The 20217-nt window shown below is 42.8% G+C and overlaps 1 pseudogene; it reads left to right on the forward strand.

Moving 5' to 3' along the window:
* Window positions 1-7314: 7314 nt before the first annotated feature.
* Window positions 7315-19003, forward strand: LOC140503860 (cytochrome P450 2A5-like; annotated as a pseudogene).
* Window positions 19004-20217: the final 1214 nt, after the last annotated feature.

Raw genomic sequence — 20217 nt, forward strand, 5'->3', positions numbered from 1 at the left:
ACCTGCCAGTGATATTATAGTCAAATCCCAGAGGTCCAAGGACAATGAAAATATTGCAAGCAGCCAGAAGGAAAAAATGACTATCTTGAAGCCACAGCCAGGATGACACAAGATTTAGAGGTTTCTACGTTAAAGGACTAGAATGCTTGGAGTATGATATTTCATAGGGCAAAGGAGCTAGAATCACAGTTAAAAATTCCCTCTCAACAAAACAAGGGGAAAAATGGACATTCAGTGAAATAGAGGACTGTCAAGCATTCTTTTTTTTTCTTTAAATTTACTGTCAGTTTTCAACATTTACTTCCACAAAAGTCTTGAATTTCAAAATTTCTCCCAATCTTCTTCCTCCCATCATCCCAGGACAGCGTGTATTCTTTTTTTATTTTGTTTTTTATTTTTTTGTTTTTTATTTTTTAAAATTTATTTATTTATTTAACTTTTAACATTCATTTTCACAGAATTTTAGGCTCCAAATTTTCTCCCCCCTTGTCCCCTCCCCAACCCCTAAACACCGAGCATTCCAATTGCCCCCATCACCAATCTGCTCTCTCCTCCATCATTCTTCTCTGCCCTTGTCTCCATCCTCTCCTCTGTCCTGTTGGGCCAAATAACTTTCTATACCCCTTTACTGTATTTCTTATTTCCTAGTGGCAAGAACAGTACTCGACAGTTGATCCTAAAACTTTGAGTTCCAACTTCTTTTCCTCCCTCCCTCCCCATCCCCTCCCTTTGGAAGGCAAGCAATTCAATATAGGCCAAATCTGTGTAGTTTTGCAAATGACTTCCATAATAGTCGTGTTGTATAAGACTAACTATATTTCCCTCCATCCTATCCTGTCCCCCATTACTTCTATTCTCTCTTTTGATCCTGTCCCTCCCCATGAGTGACAACCTCAGATTGCACCCTCCTCCCCATGCCCTCCCTTCCATCGTCCCCCCAACCCTGTTTATCCCCTTGTCCCCCGCTTTCCTGTATTGTAAGATAGGTTTCCATACCAAAATGAGTGTTCATTTTATTCCTTCCTTTAGTGGAATGTGATGAGAGTAAACTTCATGTTTTTCTCTCCCGTCCCTTCTTTTTCCCTCCACTAATAAGTCTTTTGCTTGCCTCTTTTATGAGAGATAATTTGCCCCATTTCATTTCTCCCTTTCTCCTCCCAATATATTTCTCTCTCACTGCTTGATTTCATTTTTTAAAGATATGATCCCATCCTCTTCAATTCATTCTGTGCACTCTGTCTGTATGTGTGTGTGCGTGTGCCTGTGCATGTGTGTGTGTGTAATCCCACCAAGTACCCAGATACTGAAAAGTTTCAAGAGTTACAAATATTGTCTTTCCATGTAGGAATGTAAACAGTTCAACTTTAGTAAGTCCCTCATGACTTCTCTTTGCTGTTCACCTTTTCCTGGTTCTCTTCATTCTTGTGTTTGAAAGTCAAATTTTCTTTTCAGATCTGGTCTTTTCATCAAGAATGCTTGAAAATCCTCTATTTCATTGAAAGACCAATTTTTCCCCTGAAGTATTATACTCAGTTTTGCTGGGTAGGTGATTCTTGGTTTTAGTCCTAGTTCCTTTGACTTCTGGAATATCCTCTTCCATGCCCTTTGATCCCTTAATGTAGAAGCTGCTAGATCTTGTGTTATCCTGATTGTATTTCCACAATACTTGAATTGTTTCTTTCTAGCTCCTTGCAATATTTTCTTCTTGACCTGGGAACTCTGGAATTTGGGCACAATGTTCCTAGGCATTTCTCTTTTTGGATCTCTTTCAGGCATTGTAATATGGATTCCTTGAATATTTATTTTGCCCTCTGGCTTTAGAATCTCAGGGCAGTTTTCCTTGATAATTTCATGAAAGATGATGTTTAGGCTCTTTTTTTGATCATGGCTTTCAGGTAGTCCCACAATTTTTAAATTGTCTCTCCTGGATATATTTTCCAGGTCAGTTGTTTTTTCAATGAGATATTTCACATTATCTTCCATTTTTTCATTCTTTTGGTTTTGTTTTGTGATTTCTTGGTTTCTCATAAAGTCATTAGCCTCCATCTGTTCCATTCTAATTTTGAAAGAACTATTTTCTTCAGTGAGCTTTTGAACCTCCTTTTCCATTTGGCTAATTCTGCTTTTGAAAGCATTCTTCTCCTCATTGGCTTTTTGAACCTCTTTTGCCAATTGAGTTAGCCTATTTTTCAAGGTGTTATTTTCTTCAGCATTTTTTTGGGTCTCCTTTAGCAGGGTGCTGACCTGCTGTTCATGCTTTACCTGCATGTCTCTCATTTCTCTTCCCAGGTTTTCCTCCACCTCTCTAACTTAATTTTCAAAATCGTTTTTGAGCTCTTCCATGGCCTGAGCCCATTGGGTGGGCTGGGATACAGAAGCCTTGACTTCTGTGTCTTTCCCTGATGTTAAGCATTGCTCTTCCTCATCAGAAAGGAAGGGAGGAAATACCTGTTTACCAAGAAAGTAACCTTCTATAGTCTTATTTCTTTTCCTTTTTCTGGGCATTTTCCCAAGCAGTGACTTGAATTCTGAGTATTCTCTTCACACCCACTTCGCCTCTGGATCCTCCCAGCCAGCACTTGGGGTCTGAGATTCAAATGCAGCTTCCCAGCCTCAGGGCTTTGGGTGGGGGCGGGACTGCTATTCAGTGTGAGATTAAGTTTAGGTGCTCAGGTGGGGACAGGGCCGCCTCTCAGGCTCAGTTCCCTCAGGGGGTTTATGCAGAGACCTTCAACAATGTATCCAGGCTTCTGCCTGCTTGGGGAGCCCCTTTCCACCGCTACCTCCTTTGCTGCCTCCCCAGGGGGACTGAGTTATGAAGGCACCCCACTCCCCTCTCAACCCACCAAAGAGAACCTCTCACCAACCCTTGTCACCTGTGGGTGGAGGGACCCACGTGGCAGCTGGAGATTCTGTCCCTGAAGCCTGCTCGGATCCACTCCTCCTGGTGCCCTGAGGCCACGGCAGGGCTTGGCTCGACTTCCCCGTCCACAGCGTGATGGACCTTTTGTGAGAGGTTTGCAGGGCTCTCTGGAACAGAAATCTCCTCCGCTCTGCTGTTCTGTGGTTTCTGCTGCTCCAGAATTTTCCAGGGGTTCTTTTTTAAAGATATTCTATGGGTTGTGGGTTCGGAGCTAGTGTATGTGCATCTCTCTACTCCGCCATCTTGGCTCCGCCCCCCGACTCTGTCATCTTCTTGTGAGTATGTGTTTTGATTTTCTTTGTCTCCAAAGCAAGATTTTATAGTCTCAGGGTTTTTCTGTTGTTTGCCCATTTCCTCAGCCTATTACTTAACTTTTTAAATCTTAGTTAGGGCTCTACTTCCAGTGTGGAGTGCATGCTGTCCTAACCTTCAGGGATTATGTACAGTTATATTCAGAGATACTTCTAGGGACCTCTAAGTTTTCATTTCTTCTAATGTGCTATGATCAACAAGAGGTGTTCAGTACTCTTCTTGTCTGTGCTCAGGTCAGTGAGTGACTATAAGCACTCTTTTCTTTTCAGAAGTGTGAGGAGGGTTCTCTCTCCACTGTTGCCACAAGCTCTGCTGTGCCAGTGCTCCTACTTGCCCCTACACACCCACCCAAGACTGCAAGCCAGAACCAAGTTTGAACAAGTCAACAGACTCATACCTCAGTGCCAAGAAAAAGACCCCTGGTATCTCATTCTGACTAGTTCAATTCCCCTTACCGTCTGTTGGCTGAGAGTTGCAGGAAAGGTCCCTGCTGCGGCCAAATACAAGACTCCAAAGAATTATGAAAAGGTAAGCAGCAAAGAGAAATCTAAGGGATTCTATAATGTCAAATTGTGTACCTTCCAACAGAGAAAGATTATGTTTGTAAATCCTAAGCATTTTCTAATTATCAGGGCAATTACAAGCAATATACACATAAAGACAGCACGTGTGCACGTTGGCTATGATGAAATTATATTTCAAAATAAAGTCAAGGGTGAGAAATAGGAATGCACTGGGAGAAAGGGGAAGACAGAGGTAGAATGGAGTAAATTTTCTCACATAAAATCGGCATGAAAGAACTTTTACAGTGAATGGGAGAGGGGGGTTTAGTGGGGAGCACATAAAGCTTACTCTTATGAGAATTGACTCAAAGAAGGAATAAAAAACACTCAGTTGGGTATAGAAATGAACTGGTGCAACATTAAGTGAGTGGAACCAGGAGAATATTGTACACAGTCATGGCAATATTGCATGATGATCAGCTGTGAATGACTTAGCTATTTTCACAATTCAAAACAATTCCAAAGGACTCATGATGTTATATGTTATCTACTACCAGAGAAAGAAGTGATAGCATCTGCATGCAGATCAAACATACTATCATTCACATTACTTTTTCCTGGTTTTCCCTCTGTGTGTGCATCTTCATTCACAACATAACAAATATGGAAAAATATTTTGCATGGCTTCACATATATATAACTCATGTCCAATTGCTTATTCTCTTGGAGTGGAGGTGAGGGTAAAGAAGAGAGGGAGAAAATTTGGAGATCAAATTTTTAAAAGTATGTTTAAAATTGTCTTTACATGTTATTGAGAATATTATTTTGTTTTTAAAAATCTTGTACCACTGCACACCTATCACATTGCCCAATATGCCAGAAAACAAAAATGATAGTATTGGAGGGATGCAGAAAAATGGAGATATTAATGCATTGTTGATGCATTTTTAATTGATTTAACCATTCTGGGGAGAAATTATTTCCAAATGGTTACAAAACCATGCATACCCTTGGCCCAGAAATACCACTAGTAGGTCATTATCTCAAAGAATGTTTTTTTTAAAGGAAAGGGACCTATATGTACTATTCATAGCAACTCTCAGAATGGTGGTAATGAATTAGAAATTGAAGGTATGCTAGTCAATTGGGAAATGGTTGAACAAGTTCTTGTATATGATTGTGAGGGAACATAATTGTACTAGAAGAAATTATTGTAGATCTGTGCCCAGCCTGATCTCAAGAGTTCTTACATGACTTCTCCAGATCTGGATGACCCCAACTCAAGTACTATGCTTCTAATTCCCTGGAATTTTCTTTCTGAAGTCAATGACCTCCAAAGCCAGTTCATTTTCCATTTCCACACACGCCCCATGCATATATCAGCCTTGCTCCCATCAGTCTCTCTCCAACTTCTTCACATTGTAGGGTGTTGTGAAGCTTAAATGAAATCATGGATGGAAGACATGTTGCACATTTTAAAGTTATATTAATAAATAACAATTAACCACCAAGCTTCCATTTTGACATTGACTTCATTCCCCACCAGGGATGGGGAAACTGAAACCTTGAGACCACATCTGAGTGCAGCCTTTTGGATTCAGTCCATATTTTACAGAACAAACCTTTTTATTAAGGGGATTTGTTCTATGATGTATGGATTCTGTCAAAGAGCCAGACTTGAGGACTAAGTGGCCTGGAGACCAAAGATTCCCCATCCCTGAAATCTTCTACTGCATTTCTGTTGTGTTCACAAACTGTTCATTGACTGAATCAATTCAGAGACATGGGGCACACTGGGACAAGATCCCGCAGCATGGTGGGACCCCATACAAGAAGGTGCATGGAGACACTGCTCCATGAATAAAGCAGAATTGCTTTGTAATTCCAAAGAAACATGAGATGTGCAAATTTAGAGACATCTCCACGCCAAATGTTTGAACATTTGTTTGCACCTCTGGAGCCATTATTTGTGTGACATAGTGGGTTAATCTGTGGTAGAGCATTCTGAGCTCGTATTGGTCAGCTCTCCAAAGTCAGGCTCATTGTACAGTATCTTGACCCCAACATAGTGATATCATTTCAATCTTTTAGAACAAATGAAAACAATAAACCAATCCACCACTGAGCAATACAGAGTGAGCTGGCAAATATTTCAGGTGGGGGTTGGAAGAGCAACGTGAGGGAGCTCATGCACACACACTTTTAAGTTTTTCTGAATTATTAACAATTCTTTCAGTCCAGATTATGTACAAAACAGTAAATCAAGCTCTGATTTCTAGTAATCACTAATTTGTGAGGTATAAGCAGTCACAACAAAAATCTCACCATGGTTCTTCAAATTCCTTAGACTTCATTCCAGTATACCGCTTCTCACACTGGCACCCTCTTGCCAAAAATACATTTAGAAAATGTTGTCTTGGTTTCCTAAGCTCCTCCCTATCCCGGGGTTCTCCTAGGCTATGAACTTAGTGAGCGGGTAACTGGGGTTAATCCTAGAGTGTAAGGAGAAGGAGGGCTATGGGGACCTTGGTCAGTCCAGGTGAAAACATTGTCAGTCTCAGTTTCCAACACTTTCCAAACCTGCTCCTCCCTTCATCTCCCCAAAACCCACCATAATCCATTTACTTCTGTTTGCTGGCTCTGTTCCCTCTCACCTCCCCCAAATTGCAGCCCAGAGGCATATATGCTTGTACTCAATCTGGGGATACTGTCTAAGTCCACGCTCCAGGATAGAGAATCAGATGACCTGGGTTCAAATCCTAGCCTTGCCACTGGCTACCAATCTGAACTTCATCTCTGAGTTTCTTTCTCTGCAAAACCAAGAGGTCATAAATGTTTATGCTTGTGATTAATTGTTAAGTCTGTCTTCAAAAACACATTTACAATTTTAAAAGAAAAGAACCCACATAAGCTTAGAGCTTAGAGATCTCCAAGGTAGAGGTTCCCAATTCTAAATTCTAAGATGTAATTACTGACTCTTCTAACTCCTGAATTATATCAAAGTTTAAATGGGTCACATATGGAGCTTTGGGTTAGAAATTTATTTGCCTCATATTTGGATCAGTTCTTGGTTGTTGTGAATACTGTGTTTAAAGGAATACTTGGTAAACAGTAAGTGGAGATCACATGCTCCACAGGTGCAGATATCTCACTGGAGTCCTTAGGGCTCATTTGATAATGCCGTTCTCTCCTCACAAAGGAGACATAGATGGTCTAGAGAGAGGGAGGGACTTGCTTAAGGTCACAGTCAGTAAGAGATCTATTCTTACCCCTCTCCCCCTTTGACCTCCTATGACCTCACCTTTAAGTCTTGAGACACCATGCCCTCCAAGCCCTATTACCAGATCCCTCACAGCTTCTGTCATCGCATTCTGAGACTCCAAACTCCATCTCTCGGCTATGGTACTCCATTGAACCTTGCCCATTTTTATTTTTACCCATGAGTAAAATCTCTCAGCCCCCACTGCACTCAATCCCTCTCCCTCTGTAACCCTCAGATTTGGCCAGTTCTGGAGCTCAGGGGATGAATGCATTACGACTGAAAATGTTGCACAATGGAGCTGAGATCAGTGCCAGGTGACAGCCTCCACCCCCCGGCCCAAGCATAAAAGTCAGGAACAGCCCTATCTGGACCCCATTTTTGAGTCAGCATCTGCCCAAAACCCAGGTAACAGCGCAGTGGGGCCTCTGCTAACTTCACCATGGTGGCCTCTGGGCTGCTTCTGGGGGCCATATTCTTTTGCGTCTCAGCTCTGGTCGTGCTCTCTGTGTGGAAACAGAGGAAGATCTCTCGAAACCTTCCCCCTGGGCCCGCCCCTCTGCCTTTCATCGGCAACTTCCTGCAGCTCAACACCGAGCAGATGTATGACTCCCTCATGAAGGTACTGAGGCTGGGGACAAGGGGGAGAACATGGAGAGACTGAGACAGAGAAATACAGAAAGTGAGAGAGAAACAGAGAGAGGAAAGAGACAGAGAGATTGACCTATAAAAAGACACTCAGAAGAGCAAAGAGACAGTGAGATCCAAAGGCAAATTAACAGGGAGAGACACAGTAACAGAGAGAGTCACACAAAGAGTAACAGTGATAGAGACAGAATCACGGAGTATATTAGAAACACACAAAAGAGGTACCAGAAATAGAGACAGAAAAAATGACAAACTGGCAGAGACAGAGACAAAGTAGCAGAAAGGGAAAAGCAGAGACAGAGATGCAAACACATAATCCCAAAGAGACAGTGACTCAGAGAGATGGACTCAGAGACATAGAGTGAGACACAGAAACACAAGCATCAAAGACAGATGGAGATGGAGATAACTCTCATCTGCATAAGTAGCTTCCAGGGTGGTTGGAAGAAGGCTCTGGGAAAGTCAGACAGAAGGGGAGATGGAGGCAGAAAAATGTCTCTGCTTCTCACTACCGACTTGGGGAAGGTCTTTTCCATTCTCTAGTCCTGAGTTTCCTCTCCATAATGTGGACAGACTGGGTTAGATGGTCTCTAAGGGCAAAGTTTTATGATCTTATGGCAAAGATCCTCTAAGAAAAACATAGAACTTCTTCATGGGAGGGATGGACAGAGCTAGGGAGCAAAAGAGAGATTCATAGGGATGGTGGAGAAGAGGACAGGAAGGTGGGAGAGCAAGCCCGAGAGCTGGAGAGAGAGGACCGAAGGAGAGGGTGGGAGGTGGAGATTTGAGAGCCCAGAGACATCTCTTGTTAAATATGGGGACTCCTGCTCTCTCTGACCTGGCCATGAGCTTCGTTAGTTTCTCATAACCCTGCAGAACTATTTTTTGAAAACCATTGTAGGTGAGGGGCTCGGGATAGATATGCCCCATTATACTGGGAGGTCCTCAAGGGGTGGGACAGTCTTAGCCTTTATCTTTCTATCTGCAATGCCTAGCACAGAGTATATTTCTAACAATGCTTGCTCCCTTGACTTGTCATAGGCAAAAAAACAGACAAAGAAGGAAAAAAACAGACAAAGAATGAAAAAAACAGCATTTTTTTGTTCTGATCTTGTTAAACGGAGTGTCCTGGCCTCAGATTCAGAACTGGAAAGAACAAGACAAGTCATGGTATCCAAATACCTCACTTTACACATGAGAAAACTGAGGCAGAGGTGAAGTTACTTGCTCAGGGTCGCACAGTTAGTGTTTGAGGAAGGATTTGAACCCAGGTCCCACCATGTTTCCTCTAAAAAAAAAAAAGAAAAATTTATATATTGATGCATATTTTACATACGTGCATATTTACCCATACATATACATTTTAAAATAAACAAAACTGTTTACAAGGATTCAAAATCCTCTTCCTTATTCCTTGTATGCTGAAATGTTTGTGATGCCTAGGTCACAATTAGAAATTGTTCTGAAAGCAGCTGAGAGATGATGGCTGAGAGGTAATCTTTCAGGGAAGAGAACTACGAAGAAGGAAATCATGGGGCTTAGAGGCCACTCCCTGGTTATTCTGACTTCTCCATCCCCTCTAGATTGGGAAAAAATATGGACCTGTGTTTACAGTCCACTTGGGACAGAGGGTCATGGTAGTCCTGACTGGGTATGAGGCTGTGAAGGAGGCGCTGGTTGACTAAGCAGAAGAGTTCTCTGGTCGGGGAGAGCAGCCCATCTTCGACTGGCACTTTAAGGGATTTGGTGAGTATCTGTAGAGGAACATACACATGCACACTCACACACATACACACACCACACACAGACATACATATACAGACACCACACACACATCACACACATACACACCTTCCACACACACACCCCATACACATACACACCACACACATCCCCCCCATACACTCATTTGCACACCCCAATCCCACTAACAGCCTCCCACACACTGTACACCAAACGTGCACACACATACATCCAGGCCAATGTGATCTCCCCTAGACTGTTGGTCGGGGTTCTGATCTTCTCTCCTTGCTTCCTCTGAAGAGCATTGCCTCCCTCAACCATCTGCTTCTCTCTGTTTCTCTTTCTTTTTCTGTTTTTCCACTTGTGTCTCCTCATATGTCTCCCTGCTTTTCCAGCCCTCTCCATTGTTTTGTCTCTTCATCTTTCTTGGTCTCTTGCTATCTCCCCATCTCTTTGGCTATTCTTGTATTTCCTTCTCCCTGTATTTTTCATCTCTCCCTTGCCTCTCCTCTCCACACTTTTTCTTTCTCTTTCCTTAACCTTTCTTTGCCTTCTGTCTCTCTTTGACTTTATCTCCCTTTGACTTTCCATCTTGCTGTCTCTCAAGTTCCACATCTTTCTCTCTATCCCTTTATCTCTGTCTCTCCTTGTCTGTTTCTGTCTCTCCTTGTTTATCTCCCCAGACCTCTTCATATGTTTGCCTTTCTGTTTCCCTCTGTACATCCCCAGTTTTTCCATATGTTTCCTGATTTATCTTCTTATCTCCCCATCCTTTCCCATTTCTCCTCCTTTCTTTGTCTCCCCACATCCCTCATATAGCTTTCCCTTTTGGTTTGATTCTTTCCTCCATCTCTCCCTGCTGTCCTTCTCTCCCTATTTCTTCATCTCTGTCTCTCTGTCTTCCCATTTCCACCGTCTCTCTCCCCACTTCTCTGTCTTTTCCTCTCTCCCCATCAATGCAGTTCTTCCATGTCTCTCTTTGTGTCTCTTCTTATCTCCCCATTTCTCCTTGTTTTGAATTCTCTCACTATATGCCCATCTCCTCCACCTCCTTATTATTTTCTGTCTCTCTTTGTTTCACCTTCTTCCCTATCTCTCTGTCTTGGGCCTTCCCATTTCACCCCCTTCCATCTCTCTGTCCCTCCTGTCTCCCCAGTTTTCTACTCTCTTCTCCATTTTTGCTATTTCTGTCTCACCTCCCCCCTCTCCCCATTTCTCTGTCACTCCCTATATCCCTCGGTCTCCATTCCTCCACTTGTTTTATTATTTCACGTTGTCTCTCCATCTCTTTTTTCATTTATGTCTTCATACTTTTGCTCATCTCTCTCTCTCTCTCTCTCTCTCTCTCTCTCTCTCTCTCTCTCTCTCTGTCTCTCTCTCTGTCTCTCTCTCTCCTCCCCCCTCCATTTCCCACTCTCTCCCTCCCTTTCTTTCTCTCCTGGTTTCACTTTGGACATCCACCTCTCACCCTATACCAGGACCTGGGATCCTGCAGGATCTCTGCTCTTCCCTGAGCTCCTTCCTCCCTCTTGCCAATGACCAGGTGTGATCTTCAGCAATGGAGAGAGGGCCCGGCAGCTCCGACGATTCTCCATCACCACCCTCAGGGACTTTGGCATGGGCAAGAGAGGCACTGAGGAGCGCATCCAAGAAGAAGCTGGCTTCCTCACTGAGGCTTTCCGAGGCACAAATGGTGAGTGGACCCTAAGAATATTCCAGAGCCTTGTGCCTGGTCAACATCAGCTATCTTTTTGCTGTTATTACTCGTTTCTTTCAATAATATCTGACTATCGAGATGCCATTTTGGAGGTTTTCTCGGCAAAGATACTGGAGTGAGTTGTCATTTTTTTCTCCACCTCATCTTACAGATGAGGAAAGTGAGGCAGAGGTCAAGTAATTGCCCATGTTTACACATCTAGCTTGAAGTCATATAGGCTCAGGTCTTCATGACTTCAATAAACCAGTTAGCTGGTGCAGTGAATAAAGTACTGGACTTGATATCAGGAAGACTCATCATGAGTTCAAATCTGACCTCAGACACTTCCTAGCCATGTGGGCAAAACACTTAACCCTCTGTGCCTCCTTTTCTTCATCCACAAAATGAACTCGAGAAGAAACTGCCAAGAAAACCCCAAATGGGGCCATGAAGCATCAGACATGAATGAAATGACTGGACAGCAATGAGTGTGATCTATCTCTGTGCTGTTCTGCATTCTCAACCTCTGAATAGGTGAGCTTGATCAGAGTTATCCCATCTATAAAAAAAGGGTTTTGGACAAGATGGCTGCAAAGGTCTTTTCCAGCTGACATGCTGAATAAGGGGAGGCAGTCTGGATTCCTGAAAGGGCCCTGAACTTAGAATCAGGAGAACTAGACATGGATCCCAGCTTTACCACTTGTTATCTGAACAAGTTCCCTTCCTTGTGTGGGCCTCAGTTTCACTTCATTTTAGGGCAGCCCTGGAGTACAAAGGCAGGGATAGATGAGGGAGATGTGTGTGTGTGTGTGTGTGTGTGTGTGTGTGTGTGTGTGTGTGTGTGTGTGAGAGAGAGAGAGAGAGAGAGAGAGACAGAGACAGAGACAGAGACAGAGAGGCAGTGAGAGACAGAGACAGAGGGGGAATTGTTCCTCTAGCATCTAATCTCCCTTCTCCTTGGAATTTGGAGATGGGGACAATGACTGTCCTTTGGAGGGCCAGAAAACTGAGTGTCTGTCTTTCTCTGTCTCTACCTCTCTTCCTTCTCTATCACTGTCCAATCTCTATGGATCCTCCTCTTTAGAAGTACACAGCTCCACCTCACTTTTTCAGCTTCATCTCTCTCTTCCTCTCTCTCCAACCCTGGATCCATGTATGTGTTGGCCTCTACTTCTATGGTGGTCTATGTTTCTTTTTTCTCTTTTTCCTATTAACCCCTCTTGCTCTCTCTACCTCTGGCCTCTTTCTCCCTGGATCTTCTTTGTCATTATATCACTGTGCTTCCTTATCACTCTACCCAAAGGAATGTAAATTTTGACCTCAGAAATCTTGCAAGATATTTGAGATTTTTAAACTAGGTTTCTTTCTTTTTTTTATTTAAATTTAAGTTTTCAACATTCATTTCTACAAAATTTTGGGTTCCAAATTTTCTCCCCATTTCTCCCCTCCCCCTGCCCAAAATGCTGTGCATTCTAATTACTTCTATCACTAATCTGCCCTCCCTTCTAACATTCCTCCCTTCCCTTATCCCCATCTTCTCTTTTGTCCTGTAGGGCAAGATAACTTTCTATACCCCATTGCCTGTATATCTCATTTCCCAGTTGTATGCAAGAATAATACTCAATAGTTGTTCCTAAATTTTTGAGTTCCAACTTCTCTTCTTCCCTCCCTCCCCACCCATCCCCTGTGGGAGGGCAAGCAATTCAATATAGGCCATACCTGTGAGGCTTTACAAATGACTTCAATAATAGTCATGTTGTGCAAGACTAACTATATTTCCCTCCATCCTACCCTGCCCCTCATTTCTTCTGCTCTCTCTTTTGACCCTGTCCCTCCCCAAGAGTGTTGACTCCTAATTTCTCCCTCCTCCCACTGCCCTCCCTTCCATCCTCCCCCCCCACCCTGCTTATCCCCTTCTCCCCAACTTTCCTGTATTGTAAGATAGGTTTTCATACCAAAATGAGTGTGCATTTTATTTCTTCCTTTAGTCAAATGTGATGAGAGTAAGTTTCATGTTTTTTCTCTCACCTCCCCGCTTTTTTCCTCCACTGAGAAGTCTTTACTTGCGTCTTTTATGAGAGATGATTTGCCCCATTCCATTTCTCCCTTTCTTCTCCCAATATATTTCTCTCTCACTGCTTAATTTCATTTTTTAAGGTATGGTCCCATCTTATTAAATTCACCCTGTGCTCTCTGTCTCTGTCTCTGTCTCTCTTTCTGTGTGTGTGTGTGTGTGTGTGTGTGTGTGTGTGTGTGTGCGTGTGTGTGTAATCCCACCAACTGCCCAGATACTGAAAAAAGTTTCAAGAGTTACAAGTACTGTCTTCCCATGTAGGATGTAAACAGTTCAACTTTAGTAAGTCCCTTATGACTTCTCTTTGCTGTTTACCTTTTCATGCTTCTCTTCATTCTTGTGTTTGAAAGTCAAATTTTCTTTTCAGCTCTGGTCTTTTCATCAAGAATGCTTGAAAGTCCTCTATTTCACTGAAAGACCATTTTTTCCCCTGAAGTATTATACTCAGTTTTGCTGGGTAGGTGATTCTTGGTTTTAGTCCTAGTTCCTTTGACTTCTGGAATATCCTATTCCACGCCCTTTGATTCCTTAATGTAGAAGATGCTAGATCTTGTGTTATCCTGATTGTATTTCCACAATACTTAAACTGTTTTTTTCTAGCTGCTTGCAATATTTTCTCCTTGACCAGGGAACTCTGGAATTTGGCCACAATGTTCCTAGGAGTTTCTCTTTTTGGATTTCTTTCAGGAGGTGATGGGTGGATTCCTTGAGTGCTTATTTTACCCCCTGGTTCTAGAATATCAGGGCAGTTTTCCTTGATAATTTCATGAAAGATGATGTCTAAGCTCTTTTTTGATCATGGCTTTCAGGTAGTCCCATAATCTTTAAATTGTCTCTCCTGGATCTATTTTCCAGGTCAGTTGTTTTTCCAATGAGATATTTCACATTATCTTCCATTTTTTAATTCTTTTGATTTTGTTTTGTGATTTCTTGATTTCTCATAAAGTCATTAGCCTGCATCTGTTCCATTCTAATTTTGAAAGAACTATTTTCTTCAGTGAGCTTTTGAACCTCCTTTCCCATTTGGTTAATTCTTCTTTTTAAAGCATTCTTCTCCCCATTGGCTTTTTAGACCTCTTTTGCTAACCGAGTTAGCCTATTTTTCAAGATGTTATTTTCTTCAGCATTTTTTTGGATCTCCTTTAGCAAGGTGTTGACCAGCTTTTCATGCTTTTCTTGCATCTCTCATTTCTCTTCCCAGTCTTTCCTCCACCTGTCTTACTTGATTTTCAAAATCCTTTTTGAGCTCTTCCATGGCCTGAGACCAGTGAATATTTATTTTGGATGTTTGGGATACAGAAGTCTTGACTTTTACGTCTTTCCCTGATGGTAAGCATTGTTTTTCCTCATCAGAAAGGATGGGAGAAGATATCTGTTCACCAAGAAAGTAACCTTCTATAGTCTTATTTTTTTTCCCCTTTTTTGGGCATTTTCCCAACCAGTTACTTGACTTTTGGGTACTTTCTCAAGAGTAGGGTATACTCTGGGAATGTGTAAAATCTCATTTCCTCCAAAGTGGCACAATCAAGTGTGTACACTGGTCTGGGAGCAGAGAGAGATTTCTGTGTCCAGAATCTCAGCGGGGGGGGGGGGGGGCGGGGAAGGTTGGGGTTTGGGATTCATTCAAGATATGGGGGGAGGGCCACCATTCAATTCGAGACAAAGACCAGTTCCCTCAGGGCCTCTACACAGGGCCAAGATAATGATTAGCTCCTTAGTACCCCCGGGGGTTTTTACTACCAACAATGGATGCGGGCTGCTGTGGAGGCTGTCATGAGAACTGCTGGCACCCACCGGATGTGGCCTCTGCGCCAGCCTCTGCCTGAGGCCAGAGCTATGGGAAGGCCCTTCTCCCTTCTGGGCCAGCTGAAAAAACCCCGTCACTGACCTTTGGTGCCTGTGGGTTGAGGGATCTGTGAACCTGCTGCTACTGGGACTGGGGATTCTGCCCCCGAGGGCTGTACACAAGCTGCATAGCCAAGGCTGGGCTGGACTCCACTCCGAGTCTGGTGGAACAGACGTTTCCCATGGGCCTTTTAGGTCACCCTGTGCTAGAAATCTCCTCCATTCTGTTGTTCTCCACTTCTGCTGCTCCTAAATTTGTTGAGACTCCCTCTCTACAGGTATTTTATGGGCTGTGTGGGGAGAGCCTCCATATGTGTGCCTTTCTACTACACCATCTTGGCTCTTCCCCCTAAATGCTTGTCACTAGATTTCTTTCTTAAGGACTATGCATTAAACCCATATCACTCAGACTTTCTTTGACTGACCAACAATAGATTTCTTGTCAAGCCTCATTTGACTCAGAGTGAATATAAATTGCAATTGTTTCTGTTTTGGCCAAAAACACCAAGGGTCTCCTCCTCTCAGATTGATTTTTTTCATAGGTGAAAGAGGTCATTTTATGTCTCATTTCTTACTTAGCCTTAATTGCTGATTGGGCATTACCTCAGACTGACACTTGTTAAAAAAATCTAAGCTTAAGAAGGTCAATGTTTCTCACTTGTATCAGGGCCATCTCCAGTTGTCCTGATCAGTATCTGCCTCTGGATACAGATGGTTCTGGAGGACCAGAGAGTGACTTTGAACAGCCCTCCCTCACTTAAATTCAATCCACTTGCATGTCATTGCATCACTTCCCTGATGTTATGGCCCTTTTTGAAGAAAGAAGGACAAATAACAACAATAGTCCTGATTTCTGTGTCTCTGTTGACCTGTCTGGGCTAAAGGAGCTGCCATCGACCCCACCTTCTTCCTGAGCCGCGCTGTCTCCAATGTCATCTGCTCCATTGTCTTTGGTGATCGATTTGAATTTGAGGACAAACAGTTCCTGTCCCTGTTGCGTATGATGCAGGGGAGCTTCCAGTTCACAGCCACATCCATGGGACAGGTGACCTCCAAGACCTCTGTCCCACCCACTTGGGTCTTGACTTATCTTCATCCCTTAATCCTTTACTTTCCTGTATCTCCTGTACCCTATTTCACAATCTGACTCCATGATCCCAGTCTGACTGTATGCCCTGTCCTGACCACCCATTCTCAATGATGACCCTCATTGATACCCTAAACTTTCATCTTTCATGATGATTACCCCCCCACCCCCCGGATTTTTCCCACATCCTTCAGGCATCTACCCAAGGGTCCTGTACTGCATGACTTCTTTTGTGCCATTCCCAGCTATTTGAGATGTTCTCTGGAGTGATGAAGCTCCTGCCAGGGCCTCAGCAGCAAGCATTCAAGGAATTGCAAGGACTGGAAGATTTCATCACTGACAAGGTCCAAGAGAATCAGGCCACCCTGGACCCTAAATCTCCCCGAAACTTCATTGACTCCTTCCTGATCAAGATGCAGGAGGTAATGGTCCAGTAGACAGGTGACAATGGAGGGGATGGACTGAGATCTCAGAACAAGGATGTTATGGATCTTTTGGGGAACCCCCAGACATTGGGAAGTGGACTTCACAGACATTGGGCAGCAGATCTCTGAAGTGAGCACTAAGCATGAGCACACATTAGGTGGCAAATCTCATGCTTCCAGAGGCACGGCTCAAAAGTATCTTGTGGCACATGTCAGGAGGTACGTTCAAAAACATCCCAGAGTCAGGAAGTAACACAGAGCGCAGATTGAGATACACCAACGACATCTGAAGGTCATTGCCATCTTGGGGTTATAATGGCAAAGAGAGAAAAACAAAATTATAAATAGAGAAAGTGAGACAGAGACAGGGGACATGGCGTAATAGAAACAGAGACAGAAAGATGAAGACAGATGCAGAAACAGAAACAGAAAATGGAGAACAGAAACACGTGAATACAAGGTTAACACAAAGAAATGTTCCCGTTCTCTACGCTCCCTGCCCCTTTAGACTTTCACAAGCTATGTGAAGGGACTTGGGGTATGAGGAACCCAATCATCTAGTCTCAGCAGCCTTGCCTGTCTCTCTACATAAGGTCTTGGGAAGTGCTTTCCTCTTCCTGGGTCCCTGTCTCTTCATCTATAAAATGTGGGATGGAGCACATTTAATTATTCTCTTTGTCCTGGAGGGACGAAGAAGGAGCAATGAGAGAAATGGTAAATGGAGGAATTTAAATGTCCTGGAGAAAAGACTTCCTAACAATGAGAACTGTCCAAAAGTGTGATGAGCTCCCCAGAGAACTAGCAGGTTCCCCCTATTTGGAGGTCTTTCAACAGAGGCTGTATGACCACTTTTCAGGAAGCTCAAGGTGAGGGTTTTCATGGTTGCTAAAGTCTCTTCCAGCTCTATAATTCTGGGATTCTGGAGGACACCATACTGTAGTGGGTAGGGCTATAGACTCAGAAGGCACACATTTCTGGGTTCAAATATCACCTCAGATAGCTACATTCATCTGAACAGGTTCCAGTCTCTGTGCCTTAACTTTCTGATGAGAGCGGTTGGATTTTACAATTTCTAAGATGCTTTTCCACACTAAATCTTTGTTCAGCTATATTCTGAGAACAGAGGTGTATTTGAGTTCCTTAGAAGTGAGATAACCCAGAGAATTCAGGTGCCAATGAAGGATCTCATTGCTGGAACTCAAGGAAATTAAGCTGGCATTTGGGAAAATTAGGCGTTGAGGTTGAAGAGTCTAGAGGTGATGCAAGTGTGTGTATGTGGGGTTCAGGTCACCTGAGGTGTGTCCACATTTTCCTCTCAGGAAAAGAAAAATCCAAACGCAGAATTCGACATGAGGAACTTGGTCAGCACCACTTTGAACCTCTTTTTTGGGGGCACTGAGACTGTTAGCACAACCCTTCGCTATGGCTTCCTTGTGCTAATGAAGCATCCAGAGGTAGAAGGTGAGCCCCCTTCCCATAGTTCACTTAGAAGTCCTTTGGTGTCCTGGGATGTGCCCAGAACATATTACATCCATCAATCCATCCCTCCATCCATCCCTCCATACATACATGCATTCATACATACATACATACATACATACATACATACATACATACAGAAACACTCGCACATGCACACGTCATCATTTTCATCATCATCGTTTATGGAACATGGATTATCCTCTTCACTCCTCGTCCCAGCCTCCTCTTACATCAGGATATACCCACCCTCCACATGACATCTGCTCCCTTGGGACTTCCCCAGGTTCTCTCTGACCCTCCTGAATGCTATTTCCTCACCCCACCAAACACAGACAAAATCCATGAGGAGATTGATCGGGTGATTGTACAGAACCGACCACCCAAGTTTGAGGACAAAGCCAAGATGCCATACACAGAGGCCGTCATCCATGAGATCCAAAGATTTGCACATATCATCCCCATGGGTGTGCCCCAGAGAGTCACGAAGGACACCAAATTCCGGGGCTACCTTATTCCCAAGGTAGGAGTCCCTCACTCTTAGCATCTCCAGCTCCAACATCTACATCCTTCTGCCCCAGAACCTTCTCCATTTCTGTCATCCTTTAAATGCCCGTATATGTTCTGACACCTGAGAGTTTCCTCATTCTCTTCTCTTAAGTCTCCTCATCCTGTCTTGTGTCTCCTGGAACCTCACTTGTGCACTATATTAGCAGGTCCATCCATCTGTCTTGCTCTGATTCCAATATTCTCCTGAGAATAATTTTGATATCTCTACTCAATTTGATCAACATTTGGTTAGTTCATTGTGATTTATGGGTATTAGTGATTGTCTAGAAGAAAGATAAAGAGAGAATTAAGTTTCATTGTTAGCATAAGAATAATTTAGGTTGGAATGAATTAACCCATTATGTATTGATGATTACACTGCTTTTACCTGGTAGATTTATATTATACCAATTTGTTTGATTGCACATATATAATCTATATCAAACTATTTACTGTCATAGGGAAGATGGAGGGGAGGGACAAAATTTCGAACTCAAAATTTTGTTGAGAAATGACTATTAAAATTTGCATTTATGTGTAATTGAAAAAGCAAAATACTGTTAAAAAAAGGAATAGAAGTGAAAAAACAAGCCTAAAACATCGTGGACTAAATTTCATAACCACCCACCTACAGGTGAATCAATGTTTTTTTGTTGGGACTAGATTACAAAATGGGAGGGCACATTACAATGAGAGGAAGAAGATGGTGATAGAGTAGAAGGTATCATGTACTCTAATCAAATGAAAGGGAAAATAACTCCTATAGTCAATCAGGAAGAAGAAAGCCTACAGGAGGATAGGTGAGGAGACAAAGAGAGAAATTAGGAGGAGGAAAGAAGAAAGGAATAAACCTTTTTTAAATGATGGGAGTAGGGATAACACTAATGAATGCTCCTATGGGTGAAGATATATTTAATGAGGAAGATGGGGAACTCAAAATGAGCATTTTCTTCAGAGATCTGCTACTTAGAGAAGTCATTCATTCTGCCTCAGGATAAGTGGAATCAGAGGTTCTAGGGAGAACCCATAAGGCAGGTAGGTGGTGCAGTGGATGAGTGCTGGGTGTAGATTTAGGAAGACCTGAACCCAATTTTGGCTTCAGATACTACCTGTGTGACTCCGGATAAGTCACTTGACTGTTTGTCTCAAATTCCTTATCTGTAAAAATCAACAGGAGAAGAAATCAGAGTCACTTTAGTATCTCTGCCAAGAAAACCTTACAAAGGGGTGAGAAAGAGTTGTTCCTGACTGAAATGACTACATAAGGGACAATTAAAACCCTGAAAAGTGGGAGGATCTGATTGAGGGAAGAGTTTTGAGGTCAATGGAGACAAATTACCAAGGAAAAACCAGTCAATAATAAACCAAATAGTTAAGAACACAGGAAGAATCCTAACATGGGGCAGTATCCTCTCTAGTACCTGCAGGGATAAGTATTTTTTCAAAAGTTAGGCCAACAACAAAAAAGTGGGATTAAGAGAGCAAGCTCTAAAGGGAGTAATCAAAACTCAAATGACGAATATAAAAAATTTTAATTCCCTGAGGACTATGGAGGCTGAAGAAGGACTAAATAACTGTAAGTGGTATGTTCTAAGGAAAAAAGTGTAGAATAAATATAAAATAAATAATAAAAAGAATGAGGAAATGGAATCCATTGGAGAAAGCAAAGCACAA

This window comes from Notamacropus eugenii, chromosome 5 (genome assembly GCF_028372415.1).
Source record: "Notamacropus eugenii isolate mMacEug1 chromosome 5, mMacEug1.pri_v2, whole genome shotgun sequence".
NCBI lineage: Eukaryota > Metazoa > Chordata > Mammalia > Diprotodontia > Macropodidae > Notamacropus > Notamacropus eugenii.